Consider the following 18,756-nt stretch of genomic DNA (forward strand, 5'->3'; position numbering starts at 1 on the left):
GATGCATTTGCATGATCCACCCTCTGGTCACTAAGGGTGTGTCTACACAGCAATGTAAGCTCAGGCTTGATCCTGAGCTCAAGTCTAACACCTTTGTGTCCACACACCAATTGTGTTAACCTAGGGCTCGAACCTAGGGTCCCAAGACCCTGCAGGGCAGGAGGGTCCAAGACCATGTTAAGCTGGAACCTAGAGTCTGGGCCCTATTACTTTCCTGTGTGCATGCAGCCCAAGCTTGACTTGGGCCCTGGAAGTCTTCCAGATGTATCCCAGAGTTCCTTGGAGCAACTTCCTGAGTCCCTTCTATGCTGGCAATCTATTACGCTCTGTTGCAACCAGAAGCCATACCTCCCTTTGCAAAAGGCAGCAGCTCAGATTAGCATTAGTATGCTTGCAGCCAATGGGTTATCAGAGAGCCTGGAGGGTTTTCAATGGAGACCGATCAGAAGAAGCCTTTTGCAAAGAGCTGCTTCCTGTTCACAAGAGCACAGCCAGATTTTGGTGCACTCTGCCTAGGCGTACCTGCACATACAGTTCCAAGAAGGGCGGGGGAAGGGGGAGGATCATAGAGTAGAGCGGGGACTATGTGGCTGCCCTGCCGGGAGGGGAAATGACAGAGCTCCCAGTTCAGCACAGCCAGGAGAGGGATGACCCACAACAAGCCAGTCACTCCTCCCCATCCCTGCAGGGCAGCCACTGGGTCCCCGCTCCACTATCAGCTCCCCCTGCCCTCCCCGGGCTGCATGCATTGTCAGGGCGGTAACTGGAAGACAGCCCCAAAACTTTTGTACAGCCTCCTGGGGTGCAGCAGGGATAGGGATAAGGGACCCCCGGGGATGCACTACACCACTTCACAGCCAGCAACAGCCAGGCTCGGGTCTGTGGTTTTTCCTGTGAAACCTACACTTTATCTCAAGCTTCAAAACAAACCAACAAAAGAAAATAAAAACCCAACCAAAAACAAAAGCACCTTCATTCAACATCCCATTTTAAAAATTAATAATTGCAAAGTTTCATTTTAATAGTTTGACAGCCCTGGAGACTGATGTCCTAATTATCCTCTGAACAGGTGCACGGGGCAGAGAACGTACCAATGTGAGATTTCTAAAGATAGCTACAGCACTAGACCCAAGGTTTAAGAATCTGAAGTGCCTTCCAAAATCTGATCGGGACGAGGTGTAGGGCATGTTTTCAGAAGTCTTAAAAGAGCAACACTGATGCGGAAACTACAGAACCCGAACCACCAAAAAAGGAAATCAACCTTTTGCTGGTGGCATCTGACTCAGATGTTGAAAATGAGTTGATCCACACTGCTTTCCACTGTTATCAAGCAGAACCCGTCATTAGTATGGATGCATGTCCCCTGGAATGGTGGTTGAAGCATGAAGGGACATATGAATATTTAGTGTATCTAGCACGTAAATACCTTGCAACGCCTGTTCTCACTTTCAGATGACATTGTAAACAAGAAGCTGGCAGCATTATCTCCTGCAAATTGTAACCACACTTGTTTGTCTGAGCGACTGGCTGAAGTAGGACTGAGTGGACTTGTAGGCTCTAAAGTTTTACATTGCATTGAAAAATAAAGCAGTTATTTTTTGTACATAATTCTATATTTGTAAGTTCAACTTTCATATTAAAGAGATTGCACTACAGTACTTATATTAGGTGAATTGAAAAATACTATATCTTGTTTTTTACTGTGCAAATATTTGTAATGAAAAAATAAATCTGAAGTGAGCACTGTACACTTTGTATTCTATGTTGTAATTGAAATCAATATATTTGAAAATGTAGAAAACATCCAAAAATATTTAAATAAATGGTATTCTATTATTGCTTAATCATGCGTTTAATTTTTTTAATCGCTTGACAGCCCTAGTATAAAGCCTTCTCAAACTGCAGTCATTCTACTGAGACAGCTACCAAAGGAGCTAATTATGCAGTTTATGTACTCATTTGCTTCTTATGGGCACCTGGGTCGCATCAATAGCAAAGTCACAGTTAGGAAACAGGGTGGGCAATAGAGTTTTACCACAGTGCAACACACTGGTAGGGCTAGAGCAGTGGTCACCAAGCCGTCGATCACGATCGACTGGTCGATCCTGGAGACTCTCCCAGTCGATCGTGATCTCTGGCTGCAACGGCACAGCGGGGCTGCCTGCTGCTAAGGCAGGATCCCTGCCTGCCATGGCCCCACGCCACTCCCGGAAGTGGTCAGCACATCCCTGCGGTGGTGGGGGCAGGAGAGGGGTCTCCACGCACTGCTCCTGCCTGCGAGCACTGCCCCCGCAGCTCCCATTGGTCAGGAACGGGGAGCTGCGGCCAATGGGAGCTGCGGGTGCGGTGCCTGCAGAGAGGGGCAGCACGCGGAGCCAGGTGCCCTGCCCCAGGGGCTGCAGAGGCACGTTGGCCCCTTCCGGGAGCAGTGTGGCCATATGGTGCACTACTGGCTAGCAGGGTGGAGGGGTGGCCCAGCTCGTGATGGGGAGGAGGTGCTGGTGTGCCTGAGTGGAGCCAGGGTGGGCAGACAGGGAGTCTGCCTTAGCCCCGCCGACCGGGAGCCAACCAAGGTAAGTGCCTCCCGGTAGGAACCTGCACCCCAACCTCCAGCCCCCTCCTGGAGCCAGCATCCCATACCCCCTCCTGCACCCCAACCCCCTGCCCCAGCCCTGCTCCCCCTCCCAGATCCAGCACCCTGAACCCCCTCCAGCACCCCAACACTCTGCCCCAGCCCAGAGCCCTCTCCTGCACACTTACTCCCTCCCGGAGCCCACACCCTGGAACCCCCTCCTGCACCAAAACTCCCTCCCAGAGCTTGGACCCCTCACCCCCTCCTGTACCCTAAACATCTGCCCCAGGCTCAGTCCTGTGCTGTAATCCCTATTGGCTTGCTCATATTAACTATTCTCCCCCCTCACCACCCATCTAAACTTTAAAGTGTTTTGTTCCAAAACAGATTATTCACTACATTTTGGAAAAAGTTCAACTAGAGTCCTACCCCAACACTCTGCCCCTGCCCAGAGCCCTCTCCTGCACACTTACTCCCTCCCGGAGCCCACACCCTGGAACCCCCTCCTGCACTAAAACTCCCTCCCAGAGCTTGAACCCCTCACCCCCTCCTGTACCCTAAACATCTGCCCCAGGCTCAGTCCTGTGCTGTAATCCCTATTGGCTTGCTCATATTAACTATTCTCCCCCCTCACCACCCATCTAAACTTTAAAGTGTTTTGTTCCAAAACAGATTATTCACTACATTTTGGAAAAAGTTCAACTAGAGTCCTACCCAAAAACACTTTAACCCAAGTTTCAGCCCAAATTTTTGATTGAGGGTGTAAAAACCCTCAAGACAAAAATTTATGATGTGAGCAGAGATTACAAGTCAGGTTCAAGTATCCAGGCCTTTAAACTTACTGAATACAGTTGGAGGAATCAGTTAGGTGTGCTTGTTTCACCTTATTGAGTGGCAATCAACCCAGAATTTCTCACTTAACCAATCTTCCTACTGGGGTGACAACACTTCTCTTTCATAGGAGCCGCCTTTAAAATTTAAGCTTCAATTGAGCTTTTACCATAGTTTGCAATTACCAGTACCACCTTTACAGATGCCTTTTCTAATGCTCTTTACTAGATTATTTGGAACCGAAAGAGAAGGAGCTATTGATATTTCAATATATTGGAGAAGGTAAAATAAAAATAAAAACCTTACTCTAAGGGAATGTCTATACTATGAACCTAAGTCGACCTATATTAGGACAACCTACAACCCCCACAGTAATTACGGAGGTGGTGCATGTCTACACAACCCTCCTTGGGTCGGTGGTGTGCATCACCACCACTAACGTTTCCACCAACCTAAGAGGGGCAGTTTGGGAAGCTGAGAGCTCTGCTGGCAGCTCCCTGCCAAAAGCCTGGCTGCCCCACAAGCTAAGGGCGGACTGCCCCCCCCCCCCCGCCCCCCCGACTCCCAGAAGGGAGCAGGGCAGCCTGGTCAGTTTCATGACTCAAAGTGCAATGAAACTGACACAGCTGCCTGGCACACCACCAGGAACGGGGACAGAAGCCACCCTAGCTTCTTGTCCCAGCTCCCGGCCTGGATCTGAAGCCGCCCAGCTATCCTGGTGAACAGGGGCTTTCTTGTGAATTTCACGACTCCTGCCGTGAAATTGACAAGATACCAGACATAAGGGAAACAGTGTCTACACAGACACTGCGTTACCCTAACTACACAGATGTCCCGATTTTATAGGGACAGTCCCGATTTTTGGGTCTTTTTCTTATATAGGCTCCTATTACCCCCCAGCCCCGGTCCCGATTTTTCACATTTGCAGTCTGGTCACCCTAGCCTTACACCTCTTGTAGAGGTGGAGTTATTACATCAGTATAGTAGGGCATTTACATCGGTGGGAGGAAGGCTGTAGTATAGACACTAACATAATTAGGTAGATATAAGCTGCCTTATGTGGACCTAACTGTGTAGTGTAGACCAGCCCTAAGTCCTTCCTAAAAAGTGTTGTGGGTTTGGCTTTGGGGTTTTTTTTTTGTTTGTTTGTTTGTTTTCTTTTATGCACTATCAGGCTTACTTCATTTGTTTTATCATTTGTGCCTTTTCAGTGGCAAGGCAAAACAGGATTTTAACATGCAAAATATAAAGCTTTATAAGTCCAAAGATTTGCCAGATTATTCACTGTTGTTCTTGTGAAGTCACATAGTAAAACTCAAGAAAATTAATTACAGAAATGCACAGTAAACAGGACTAACAGAACAAGCTAAATAAATCTGTATGGCTCAGAATTTGCTATTGTCCCTCATCCTATAGAAGAAGAAAAAAAATCTAGACCTCCAGAAAGAAAGTCATTCTAGTTTTAAAGGTGCTGAAATGTCTTCATTGTTAAATGGGGATAAAGATTTAGTTCTTGGATCTGAGACTATGTACACAGATAAAAACCAAAAGCACTGTTCTGATTTGCTGGAAAGGATGTTGTAAATGTACAACCTCTCACTTCTACACCACAGCCCTTCTTTTAACAACACTGCAGTAGCTCTATTCCCTCAGCAAGTGACATTAGGAAAAGAATTTGCAATGTGTCATCAAGAATTCCCTTAGAATGCAATAATGCCTTCCTCCAATTTTTCTTTATTCTCTCAACTTTTTCCTTCCTCCTCCACAATATCCTCCTAAAGACTTATGTCCAAAGCCATTAGGAAAGGAAAGCAATTCACTCAACCTGAAACAGGAGAAAGGAAAAGGGGGAAGGGGGGGAGGCTGGGGAGCTGACTAGGATAGAAGTCAAACAAGACTTGCCTTCAGAATATTTGATTTCTTCATGAACAGGTGTCTCCCACCCCCGATTCAAAATGCCATAAAAGCAAGCAAGGGATTTTTCAGAGGATAGTAGAGAGCAATCCTTGGATATGGAGTTTAAGGAAATTGCTTCCTATTTTATAAAAATAAAATTCGCACAGAAGGTAGGAAAGAGTCCTGTATTTGCTTCAAGCACATTCTTTGAAATGGTATCAACCTGGATTTAGACTACAAAAACATTAGTTTGACAGTTTAAACACAACGCAAGTATGTGAAGAAAAACAAAGCCATGAGATTAACTTAGGCCTTGTCTACACTGCCACTTACAGCGCTGAAACTTTCTTCACTCAGGGGTGTGAAAAAACACCCTCCTGAGCGATGCAAGTTTCAGCTCTGTAAAGTGATAGTGTAGACAGTGCACCAGCGCTGGTAGCTATTCCCCTCACGGAGGTGATTTTTTTTACAGTGCTGGGAGAGCTCTCTCCCAGTGCCTGAGCCACAACTACACAGCCATGTTAAAGTGCTGCCGCAGCAGCGCTTTAACGTCGGCTGTGTAGACATACCCATAAAAACCGCATTTGACTAACAAGCATCTCCTGGGAAATAAAATCCTAGAGAAGAAATAGGAGAGTAAAATTCTTCCCTCCCTCCCCCAAATCCCACAGTAGAAAACTGTTTTAGAAGCATTTTTTCCAGGGCAGCTGTCTTGGGAGCCTGTGGCAATTTGACATTTAATATGACACTGCACAAAAACTAAGACTAGAAACATTTCACTGTATCTAAGGTTACCAAGTACACATTCAGGAAGCAGTCAATTACAGGACTAGAGTCAGTAATTATTGTAAGCTAGACATATTACCCTTAATAACTGAAGCATTTATTCTGACAACAGTAGTAATTACCTCTATGTGCAGTAATTCCAGTGCAGTTTGGGACAAGCTTATCTATTTAAAAGGGACAGTGTCTGAAAATTCTGTGTCCCCTGTTTTGCACCACCAAATATGATTATAACTGAAAGGACAGAGAAGCTTTTCAGTTTACTTTATGCATTTGATATTCTAATGCATTAATCAATTTCGCTATTAAGCTGTGCAGCCAGTTAGCACAGGCAAAACTAAAAGAAAAGACCACTATAGTCAAACAGGGAGCAAAGGGGGCGGGGGGGGGGGGGAAATTATAAGGGAATAGCATTTAAGGGTGATGAGAAAAAGAAAGATGCTTTCAATTAGCCAATCACAAAAGTTTCAAAGGATAGCATCTCTTTAAAAATAGAAGTAACAAGACAGCTTACATTCAGGCAGAAGCTCCCCCAGTCAATTAAGCATGATGCAATGTTAAACTCGCTCCACCTCTAAAAGGACAAAGGGTAAAGTGTAAAGCTTTTTAATATAAAGATGATATTTTGCTCTTGGTGTGGGCATCAAACTGGAAAAAAAATACACAGGATCAGTTACCTGAACAATAAATTGACATCTTTCTCCTCCCTCTCCCAGTCCTCTCATGATACATTATTGATTACAAACACTAAAAAAGAATAACTAGTTTGACCATTATGTAAAGGCCTAAATCCTCTGTCTTATTTCCACCATCTTGCCAAGTTTTTGGAGGGGATAAGTGCTCACTTTCAGCAATGTGTTGGAGACCATTTGAGAAGTTCAATTAGTGTAGTGGAACAGGGAGAAGTACACTTATGAGCTGAAAGAGTCACAGATTTTAAAAAGTGGCCTGGTTGTAGAGATGCTTTTACTACTTTTGCTGATCTTCAGTTATTCAAATTGGCCACATGCTGCAATATATTTGCTATACAGTATTTTCTGATGACCAAAAGGCACAAACAAGACCAACAAAAAGGATGTTTTTTAAAAAGAACATTTTGGTACACCTTTCGGCCCTGATCCTGCAATGCAGTTTGCTAGCTAGAACTCCTGCACCTTGCAGAGCCCTAACAAAGTCAACAGAAATCTGAGTAGGTGCAGGGTCCACTTTGGGCCTTGATCCTGCAATGCAGTCTGCCCGATGGAGGGCGGGTTTGGCTCCGAGTTCGGGGCCGCGGCGCGGGGGGGAAGCTGGACCCAGGGCTCATCATGGAGCAGGTGAAGGTGCAGATCGCCGTGGCCAACACACAGGAGCTGCTGCAGAGGATGACCGACATGTGTTTCCGGAAGTGCATCAGGAAGCCGGAGAGCTCGCTGGGTAACTCGGAGCAGAAGTATATTGCCATGTGTATGGACCGGTACATGGACGCCTGGAACACAGGCTCAAGCATACAACTCCCGGCTGCAGAGGGAGAGAGCCAACATGTGACCGGTTTCCAGTAGCCCTGACAACATGCTTCAATACTGCCCCCTGCCTGGGGAGAGTGACTTGATTCCTGGACTAGCTGGAGTGGCCCTGTGAGAATGAAAAGAAAAGTGGTGGGAGTGAAATCCCTGTGATTTGGTTAATTTGGCATTTTCATCATGGTAGAGCAATAAAGCCACGTCTGGAGCCTCAAAAATCTCCCTAAGAGGGCTAGAAGGTAAACAAGGCAGTAGTACACACAAAGTTAGCAATGGTCCAAATGAAGTATTCATGTAAGGCTTGAGTCTTTAAAGATGGCCTAGAGGTGAAACTAGAGAACTCTTCGAAGAATCAAGAGCATGACCTACAGGTGACTTATGCAGAGATCAACTATTTCTTTACACAGAGAGTGTCCGTGCTAGCTATAACATGTTTAAAATTACATTGGAAGATGAAAAAAGCATTTTACAAGTTTACAAGAATTCTATTAACACTTGAGTATGTAAGACTCAGACTTAAAGGCCAGAAGCATCTGGCATGGGCCACTGTCACAAGACAGGGTAGGGGTCTAAACGGACCACTGACTCTGACAGTACAGTTATTGCTTATTTTTAGAGATTAAACCTTCACTTCTCCACTTGGGTCATCTCGATCCTGACTGTCACACAGAGTTTGATGCAGGAGTTTTGGCCACAGGCCATGAAGTAAGCTTCACCTCTGCCCCCTCTTTTCTGGGCAGCACCTCTCTCCAACCCCTCAATATATTTTAACTCCATATAATACTCCTGCAAAACTATGCTCTCCAGCATAGCTATGTGACAAAAAATTCCTTTTCTTCTAGTCAGCCATACTAACGGTGAGTGGTCTGTTAACACTCTGATCCACCCTACTGAACAGGTAGGAGCTAAATCAGTGGGTCTCAACTTTTTTACTGGCGACCCCTTTCACATCGCAAGCCTCTGAGTGCAACCCCCCAAATAAATTAAATACACAGTTAAATATATTTAATATCCTTATAAATGCTGGAGGCAAGCGGGGTTTGGGGTAGAGGTTGACAGCTCGCGACCCCCCATGTAATGACCTCGTGACCCCGAGGGGTCCTGACCCCCAGTTTGAGAACCCCTGAGCTAAACTGTTTTACAGTGCACACAATAGCACACTTTTTCTATTGCAGAATAATTCTGTTCAGTGAGAAAGTGTTTTTTTGCCGAGAAATGCAATGGGATGTTTCCTGTTAGCGTCCCCCATCCCACCAGGTTTCAATACATTTCAAATGACCGCCCTAAACCCATATATTAAGGGGCACCTTTCCCCCTCCTTGACATTAACACTTCCCCCGGTGGTTACTTTACACCAGGGCTTTTCCTATACCTTACTATGGTAGTATGAATTGTTAGCACTTTCAACATCAAGAGTCTCCCTCATTCCAGGGGAGCTAGGACACACAGCACCTTCTGGCAGTGCCTAGTATCCCCATTTCCTAGCTGTACTAGGGTCTCACTGCTCCTAGCAGATTTTGGGCCCTGCTTTCATAACAGACCTTACTCAATATATTTCAACAGTACAACAACACTGTATACAATTGGCTAATTTAACTGCTTTTCTTTTGGAGTTTCAAACCTTCTGTTCTCCCGTGGGGGTGTCTGGACCCTGGTTATCACAGAAACACCTTGGGAGTTATAGCCGAAAAACTGTCTTCAAAGTTATGAATCTATTCCTCTACACTTACTGGAAGGGAGACATTCCTGCCCAGGCCATGGGTTAGGAGCACACATTACTATTTTTAATTATGTTCTACTTCACTTTCCCATTATTTTTTCTTAATAAGGTGGCAACCTCACCCCAAGGCACACTGATCAGGAGACAATTTTTTGTGCATTCAAACAGATATAGAGTGGGTGACTATTAGACGTGAATATAATACTGCATTTAACATCAGAGATACCAATGAATGGCCTTGCAAACTCTTCACGTGTGCCATTCTATACAAATCCTGAAGATAAACAGACTGGATGCATTAGGGTTCCAGTTTTCCAAATGCAATTAAAAATCTTAAGCATGTGAGCGACATCCTTTCCACCACTGTGGAGTGCAAAGCAGCTTTTCTTTAAAGGTTTAATGCTGCTTTCTACAGGCCCCACACAGCATGCTATACTGTCTGCACTTATTCTAACGGAAAAGAATTTCTAAAACAGAAGACTCAAAAGGAAAAACCTTTGGCGCCCCTAACGTGTGTGTATATAGATTATTTTACAATACTTTCAAATTAAGTCCAGGATACTTTGGGGGGGGGGGGGGAGAAAGGAGGGGGACTACTTTGATCAGTTTTCTAGGAATGCACATCACAAGCAGCATTAAGGAAGGCTGAAGCAGAAAAATGGCTATTATGTGGTATTTCTGTTTTAAGTCACATGTAGCTCAGACTACTCTCCATATGTATTCTGCATACTGGGTCAGTGCACAGCATATGCTGATAAATGACTTTACAGCTCCTATTTACTAGCCCACACCCTCCTGCTAATGAAAGGAGATTCAGAAAGCAAGTACATTTTGCATTTAGCTACTTTTCAACGTTATTTGAATCAGAGGTCAGAGTGTATCTGGTTGAATTATGAATTCCAGGATTCTGAAGCATATGAAAGATTGATTGTTTTGAGTGTGTAGATGGTGGAACGCAGCTGTTTTTATCTCAACATAGAATGCTTTTAACTGAAAAAATGATTTTTACACTTGGTATTTCAGATTGTAAAAAACATTCTTAACTTGTGCACAAGTTGAAGTTTTTGGATCAAAAGTGAAACTAATTCTGAGGTTGGCCTAATGGTTGAGCAGCAATCTCTTACTATGGAAGAAATCGGAGATCCAGCCCGACAAAGTGCCTGGCCATGGGAACAAAGGGGCTGGCTGGGGCTGCAGGAGGTGGCAACAGGCTGGATGAGTGAGAGCAAGAGGATTAAGGGGAGCTGAGCAGGGGCCTGGGGACAAGATGGGGGTACACATGGGACATGAATCTGTGAAGGGGAGCATGCAAAAAAAAAAAGTTTGAGAACCTTTAACTTAAAACATCAGGTCATGGTCTGCAGTCTTGTGTTTAAAACAGACAGCACTAACATCCAACTGCGGTCCTAAAGCTTATGTGGAAGAACAAATGGTAACTTGAGATAAGAGATCAGCTATATTCTGTTGGACTTAAGGGAACCAAGATATGAGGATTTAAAAATTTTAAAGCCTGTAGATTATTTTGAATGACACAATCTTACAAACCTTGTTAGCTGATTAAAATTAACTGTTATTTACCAGACAAAATACTTTATCTGCAATTTCACACAATGCAATTTGTTAAGCAAAGTCAGGCATGCTTGTATCAAACAGTGAAAACACTCTGGGGAAAAAAACAGGTGCTAGCTATTTCTAGTTGAGTTACACCATATTCATTTCAATCTTTTGCTCAGCTATAAGTCAAGAGACAGCGTTTGCTAATTTACTCAGTGTAACACCTCTCTTCCCCTCTGGGCATTTAATTAACACTCACATACAGAACTATTACATCATTTGGAAGGTACCTGTGAAATGTGCCTTATAATTAAATCCTAGAAGGGAGAAAATTGTATTGGGGAGGCAGGGAGTGGAAAGGGGGAAGCAGGCAGAGAAGGAGTAAAGGCAGAAGTTTAGAGAAAGCATTTTAAAACCAGTCATATCTCAAAGGATTTTTTGATCAGTTGGGCACCAGTATTTCTCAGGCTAATTCAGGGTCCTGAAAATTTGCCAACATATGATCAGAATCTAGTTAATCGTTTGTGCCTCTGACTAGTTTAGTGCTCTAAGAAGCAAAGCTAATTGCAATAGGACTTGGCAAGAAGCACTTTTCTTTTTTAAATAGTGTAAAAAAAGAGCAAGACGGCGAGGCTGAACAGAACAAGAGAAGCTCTCGTCAAGCAGCATAAAAACAAAAATAAAACTTCTCAATAGGTAACTCAAATATATTGGAAAATAAAAGAGTGAAACTATAGGTTGAAGTCATCACTCTAAAATAGTGACTAGTTCAAAATGTGTAGTCCTATCAAATCTTTTGCTTTGGGAAGGTAACACCCACAAACTTAACAAGCTCACCAGCCAATTTTCCCATGGCTGTAAGTCTCCTCCTTCTGACCAAAGCTGTGATGCTGCAACATCAAGATGATATACATCTGCATTTATGTCTTATGCCAAAGCCACTCATTTGCAATATTGACAGCATGAAAGATTGGAAACAAGGTTTACCCCAATTCAATTATAATTATGAAATAACTCTGGGTATTAATAATGGGAACTTGTCATTCTAGATCTCCAACTAGAATCGAATCCAGTGTCTAGCAACCAAAAGTCATTATCAACTGATGGCTGTTTGCAGATTCATGAAGTAGTCTACAGTTCCTACACAAGTTTCATAGATAGTTAAACATAGTTTTGATATTTGATTATGGGCAGCACCTAGAGTTAAAGTTGTCCATCACTTCTCATTATAATATCTTGTTTTCAACAGCTTATAACTCTGTCAAATTAAGTGTTCAGGATGAAATTTTGCATGATCGTTCTCCCCTCAGGCTCTTTAAGTTTCAGCCATTTCTAAGAACATTAGTGAAAAAGACATTGTTTTGCCAATGTTAAAATTTCTGTTACAACCATTTCTTTGTGAGGCTATCACCTCCATGCTTTGGAGCAAAGGCTTGACATTTAGCCCTGGGATTAGAGGTATCTCTTGCTTTTCCGCCCATGAAAATTCACCCAGATTGGGTTGAATTATAAGACTGGAAAATCACCAGAGGTTTGTCAGAAGCTGGCACCAAAAAGTGTCAAAAGACTCCACCTGCATTGGGCATGCTCCAGTCCAGGGCTGCAGGAGCTGGGCAGGACTTTTCCATCAATTGCTTTTCCCCAGCAGCCAGGGGACCACTACTGTGTTAGGCACCAAATGCGAACAGTGAGATTATGCACACACTACAGCTTAAGTCAGTATAAATTATGTTGCTCAGGGGAGTGAATAAGACCCCTCCCCCCGAGCAATGCAAGTTACAGCAACCTAAGCGCCAGTGTGAACAGTGAGAGAGGTTCTCCTGCTGACATAGCTACCACCAATCAAGGGGGCTGGAGTAATTAAGTCGACACTAGAGCTCTCTCCTGTTGACTTAGAGCACCTGCACTAGCAGCACTACAGTGGCACAGCTGCATCAGTGCAGCTGCTGCTGTAAGTCTGTAGTGTAGCCATAGTCAAAGACAACTGTACTCAGGCACAATGGAGGACAACAAGCACCCAGCCTGACTCAAATTCAGAGGAATGAGTGGCAGGGATAGGAGTGATAGAGATGGGCAAGATGTAGGATAATGGGAAGCAGGTGCAAAACAAGAGCTGATGTATCAGGATCTTCTGTCCTTTCCTTTAGCCCCCCCCCCCCCCCCAAGCCTCCATTCCCCCCCCACACACACACACACCCATAGTCTGCTCCTGACTTCCTTTGAGTCTCACTAGTCACCCCAGGTCCCACAACCAAGCATCTGCAAAGTGAACTGGAAAGTCTCCTGTCTCCCTTTATACTACCCCAGGGCACCATGAAGGGTAAATAAATTACTATTTATCACTGGCAAGCAATGTGACACAAAGCTGCATAAAACTTGACAACTGTGCTTTGGCCTAGGGGAAGGCATGCTTGGCTGGCAGTCAAGAGCAGACCATAAATTCTAAACTCAGCTCTTCCACTGACTGGTGTTAATAGCGCTGTGCACTTCATGGCCTTTATTCCCCTACTGTAAGAGGCAGGCAAATACTCTCCTCCCACACACACTTCACATATAAGCAAAAGGTGCACATGGTCAGTCTTGACAGAGTCGGGAATAGGACCCAAGTTTCTAACATGCCAGACAACTATATCAAATATTTATGAGGCCAAGTGGCACATTGTCTTTTCCCTCTTTCAGTGGCTGGTCCAAATAGAAGATAACAGTTAATACTACCAGTGACTCAGTTAGCTCAAGTGATGGAGATCTGTGCTGTAGATCAAAAGATGGCACACCTTGATAGTCATTCTGTCACACACATTATCAAACCAGCATCTATCTCAGGAAAGCAATTACGATTAAAATTTTCTTTAAAATGTGGTTAGGGAATACTTAAAATCCTTAATGTTAATTAAAAGGTTTGAACCCCCATTTTGTTCATTTTTGACCAAGACTTTTTTCTAAAATGAGCTGAGACCATCTACGCCAGATGGACTTTATTCTGCCTCTTGCTGCAACTGTTCAGAGTTTAGATTCATAGAGATATACTTGCATTAAACAAGAACTTCCCTTCCATTTAAAAATCCAGAAGTCAACAACATACACTTCAAAGAGTCCTGCATTCTAGGGCAAGGTAACATCCTTGAGCTACAACTTTTCCCCCTTAGTTTTGCACGCTACCATACTACACATTTTAGTTGTCCAAACATTTTACTTGACCAAGGGAAAAAAAGAAAGAAAAAAAAAATCTAGCTTGTGTCATGAAAGGATTTCGTAAAATATGCTTCACCTCCACTAAGGCATATCTGAGACCTGATTTCATCCAGTTCCCAGCTATCTGATAAAAATCCAGTTGTTTCCATGTAAACCCATAGTTCAACATGGCATATATTTTCTTATTTTAAAGTGTCTAGAAATGAAGTAAAAATCACAAAAGCATTTGTCTGGAAGCAATCAAGGTGTGTAGGAGGAGGAGGCGGCAGTACAAGCAAGACAACAAAACTTGGAGAAAGAGTTTTTACTATTTATGCTGTACTTAACCTAATGGGGAATAATTGTATTTGCCTTCAAGTAAACTCAGCAAAAGTGCATACTGAATAGCTCAGTCTAAAACTTCAGTATTATTCACAGTGCAAGGGGATGTTTATTGCCTTGTAAACTCAGAAGCTAAGCAAATGTATCCTGGTAAACTCAGTAGTGCTATATTGTTAGTGCAACAAAAGAAGAATTCTACTCTGCATAAGTTTCATACATATACTTCTCTTGAACCACCTCCCAACCCCAATAAAACCCCCTCAAATTAAATAAAAAAGTAATATGTACAGTTTTATGCAAACTTGAAGAAAGTCACTCATCACTTGTATAGGCAACTACTAGGATCACCACCTCTCCAGCTCTTACATGGATCGTTTCTTCAGTTTATTTAAGCTGAAAGAAATGAGGCAGAGTTCCTTTTGTTGATTTTGCCTTCTCTCCATATATCTTCTCCCTCCACTGCAGCTCTAAGCTGCTTCCCTCTCCTACCCATGATGATTTGGCAGCTAATATGGGGTGTGTGGGAGGGGTGTAAACAAAAGCAGCCTTTCCCATAAGGAGGGGGGAAAGATGTTATGGGGAATAAAGCTGTTTGGTGGGGTAGGGTAGGCAGTGATGTTTACTAGGAGCTTTGGTAGTGACAGCAGCCTTTGTCCCTCAAACTCAATCTCTGTCCATTTTTGGATATGGGACAGTGCCAATCATTAATACCTAGTTTGCATAGATGCTTTAAGTGAAACTCCTAAAGTTAGTATGATTTTAATTTCAGTTGAAGGAGTCAGTGATGCTAGTAAACATACTTCATGCAATATTCTCATTAATGATACTTAAGTGTAATTACTGTTGCACATCAGCATACCAGCATTTGCTTTTTGAGACTGGAGAATCCGCATGTACAAGTATGACCCACAAGAGAAAGTCTGGAGTCAGTTGGTATTAAAATACAGTATTACATATAACTACAGGATCTGGAAGCTTAAGCAATGATGGATCTATGAACAAGGCAGTTCCTGGAGATTAGTGACTGGATGAAAGAAGCTGATAGTTTGAGGTGCAGCTGATATCCATTTACACAAAAGCTAGCCATTAACCCACCAGGAAACGCCATCCAACTTATTTGTCATTGTTACTACAAACGAATGCAAGAAAAGGGCCAATCTATAACTCCAGATTAAAATAGTCGTCACTGAAGGAGGAGGGGGGAAAAATAAAAAGGGAGGGAATGGATAGATCCTCTATTTCCATTGAAGTAGGTGGTGGTACTTTTTCCAGAGTTTCTTGCTCTTACTTCTGGTCTTCAGAGCGGTCATTGAGGAAAGCCTTTAATATGCAAGAGTAGTAGATGAGAAGTAAAGCACAGTCACTTGGTCCTAGACCAAAGGTGGGCAAACTACGGCCTGCGGGCCACATCCGGCCCGCGGGACTGTCCTGCCGGGCCCTTGAGCTCCCGGCCAGGGAGGCTAGCCAGCCCCCAGTCCTTCTCCTGCTGTCCCCCCTCTCCGTCAGCCACGCTGCCGCGCAGGCAGCACTCTGGGTGGCGGGGTTGCGTGCTCCTGCGGAGCAGAGCGGCAGCGTGTCTAGCTCCAGCTGGGTGCTGCGGCTGCCAGACATTCTGCTCTGAGCAGCATGGTAAGGGGGGCGGAGGGTTGGATAAGGGACGGGGGGTCCCAGAGGGCAGTCAGGGGACAGGGGGTGGTTGGATGGGGCAGAGCTTGCAGGGGCGGTCAGGGGACAGAGAACGGGGGGTTGCATAAGCGTGGGAGTCCCAGGGGGCCTGTCAGGAGGCAGGGGTGTGGATGGGGTCAGGGCAGTCAGGGGACTGGGAGCAGGGGGGTTGGATGGGGGTCGGGTCCCAGGGGGCGGTTAGGGGCGGGGGTCCCGGGAGGGGGTGGTTAGGGAACAAGGAGCAGGGGGGGTTGGATGGGTCGGGAGTTCTAAGTGGGAGGGGGCAGATGGGGGTGGGGTCCATGCTGTTTGGGGGGGCACAGTCTTCCTTTACCTGGCCCTCCATACAGTTTTGCAACCCTAATGTGGCCCTCAGGCCAAAAAGTTTGCCCACCCCTGTCCTAGACTGCTCCTTCCGTCGTCTGACAACAGATGAGGCTATGGTAGAATGACGGAGGAGCTGTTGTAGGGCTGAAGGGGAGCACAACATGCATAGCTCTTTCTCCCCTTCCTCTTGTGTTTATCCCGATTTCACACCTTGAACTACGGACTGGCTGAGGCAGTGGAACAAGACAAGACAATACCTCAGCCAGGGTCACTAGAAGCTGTTACTTCAACAAATAGCAAAAAACAGGAGTCTCCACAGGAGGACAGTAAAAGAATTTTCAGGATTGGCTATCACCTGCCTGACAGACAAGAAGCAATGTCCCACCTTTTGCATGGCTAGCACATTACGGAATGCTTTGTACATTAGCCAAGCAGCTCAAATCACCTAAATTTTGCACTAAGTTTATAGAGTATCATTTACACACTACAAAGAGTTCACAAATTAGAAGTGCACATTGAAAGCCCAAAAATCTATCAAATATCCTTGAATGAAAAGTTCTTGGAACCCTTGTGTATTTAAAATACTGTGTGGAAGGCTATGAATAGAACATCTGAATATTTTTGTTTGTAAGCGCTTGTGAGACTTTTCCCTGGGACTGCATCAGTCAACTGTGAAAATAAATTGAAAGGGCCATCCTCCAGTGACCTAATAAGGTTTTACTCAGGTTAAATTCCAAGCCTCAATTCACCAGGCCAGCAGAGGCTAAGAATGCCACAGAGGCACTGTGCTTAACTTAACCCTTGGGACACAAGAAATTTACATCTCAACCAATATCTCTCTTCTTTCTAAGGTTTGGAGTTGAGTCATAGATAAGGCCAGAAGGGATCATTGCAATCATCTAGTCCAGGGGTCAGCAACCTTTCAGAAGCAGGGTGCCAAGTCTTCATTCGCTGTAATTTAAGGTTTCGCGTGACAGTAATACATTTTAAGTCTATATTATATAACTAAACTATTATTGTATGTAAAGTAAATAATAGTGCAGCGAGGTGAGTGGGGCCGGCGGCTGGTATCCCAGGCTGGCAGCTGGTATCCCAGGCTGGCAGCGGGCTGAGTGGGACTGGTGGCCAGGACCCCAGCTGGCAGGGGGCCGGCGGCCGGAACCCCAGACCGGCTGTGGGCTGAGCGGCTCAGCACACTGCCAGTCCGGGGTCCCGGCCACCGGCCCCGCTCAGCCTCCTGCTGGCCTGGGGTTCCGTTTATCAAGGCCGGCAGCGTGCTGAGCGGGGCCGGCGGCCAGGACTCCGGCTGGCAGCAGAGTGCCACTAAAAATTGGCTCATGTGCCGCCTTTGGCGCACATGCTGCAGGTTGCTGACCCCTGATCTAGTCTGACCTCCTGTATATAACACAGGCCACTGGACTCCCTTTAATTAATTCCTGTTTGAATTAGAAACATCTCTTTTAGAAAAACATCCAATCTGGATTTAAATATTTCCAAGCCTCACAGCAAAATGTAAGGTGAAACAGATTGTTTAGCATAAGTAATTAGCACATATTGTAAGGGACCATTCAAGACAGAATGGCCCATTAACACCTGGGACCAACACAGCTAAAACTACACAGCATGTTAATACAATGGTCAAAACTGAGGCCATATCTACACCACAAAATTAGGTTGATCTAACTTAGGTTGGCATAGCCACCACAGTTTTAGCATCACTTATGAGTGTGCACACTTGGCTCCTTGTGTTGGCGGTACACATTGTCACCATGAGCACTTGTATCCATTGTATTGCCAGTGTGGAGCATTGGGGGGGATGGCTCCTGGAGGACATTAACAGTCAATATAAGCAACACAGTGTCTACACTGATGCTGCATTGACCTAATAACATTGAGGGTGACTCTACACCGCTCAGCGAGGTGGCGTTACTAAATTGGTGTAGAGAAGGACTTAAATTTGGCTCCTGCTGACGTAAGGGAAGACACTTCCACAGCTAGGTCGATGCAAGGCAGCTTATGTCGACCTAACTGTGTAGTACAGACGAGGCCCAAAAAGTGTGCTAATAAAATTTACAGATGGCACAAAGCTAGGAGGTGTAACCAATATGGAGGAAGACCAGATCATCATACAAGAAGATCTGGATGACCTTGTAAACTGGAGTAATAGAAATGGGATGAAATTTAATAATGAAAAGTGCCAGATCATGCATTTAGAGATTAACAACAAGAATTTTTGTTATAAGCTGGGGACTTATCAGTTGAAAGTGACAGAGGAGGAGAAAGACCTGGGTATATTGGTTGATCACAGGATGACTACAAACCATCGATGTGATGTGGCTATGAAAAAGGCTAATGTAGTCCTAGGATGCATCAGGCGAGGTATTTCCAGTAGA

General features: G+C 44.6%; 1 protein-coding gene and 1 pseudogene across 1 annotated transcript in view; one reads left to right on the forward strand and one right to left on the reverse strand.

Moving 5' to 3' along the window:
- Positions 1-18,756, reverse strand: part of GALNT2 (polypeptide N-acetylgalactosaminyltransferase 2) — a 150,091-nt gene that overhangs the window by 116,190 nt on the left and 15,145 nt on the right. The gene's annotated exons all lie outside the window — the stretch shown is intronic.
- Positions 7,322-7,730, forward strand: LOC135875814 (mitochondrial import inner membrane translocase subunit Tim13-like; annotated as a pseudogene).

The sequence above is a fragment of the Emys orbicularis genome, chromosome 3 (genome assembly GCF_028017835.1).
Source record: "Emys orbicularis isolate rEmyOrb1 chromosome 3, rEmyOrb1.hap1, whole genome shotgun sequence".
NCBI lineage: Eukaryota > Metazoa > Chordata > Testudines > Emydidae > Emys > Emys orbicularis.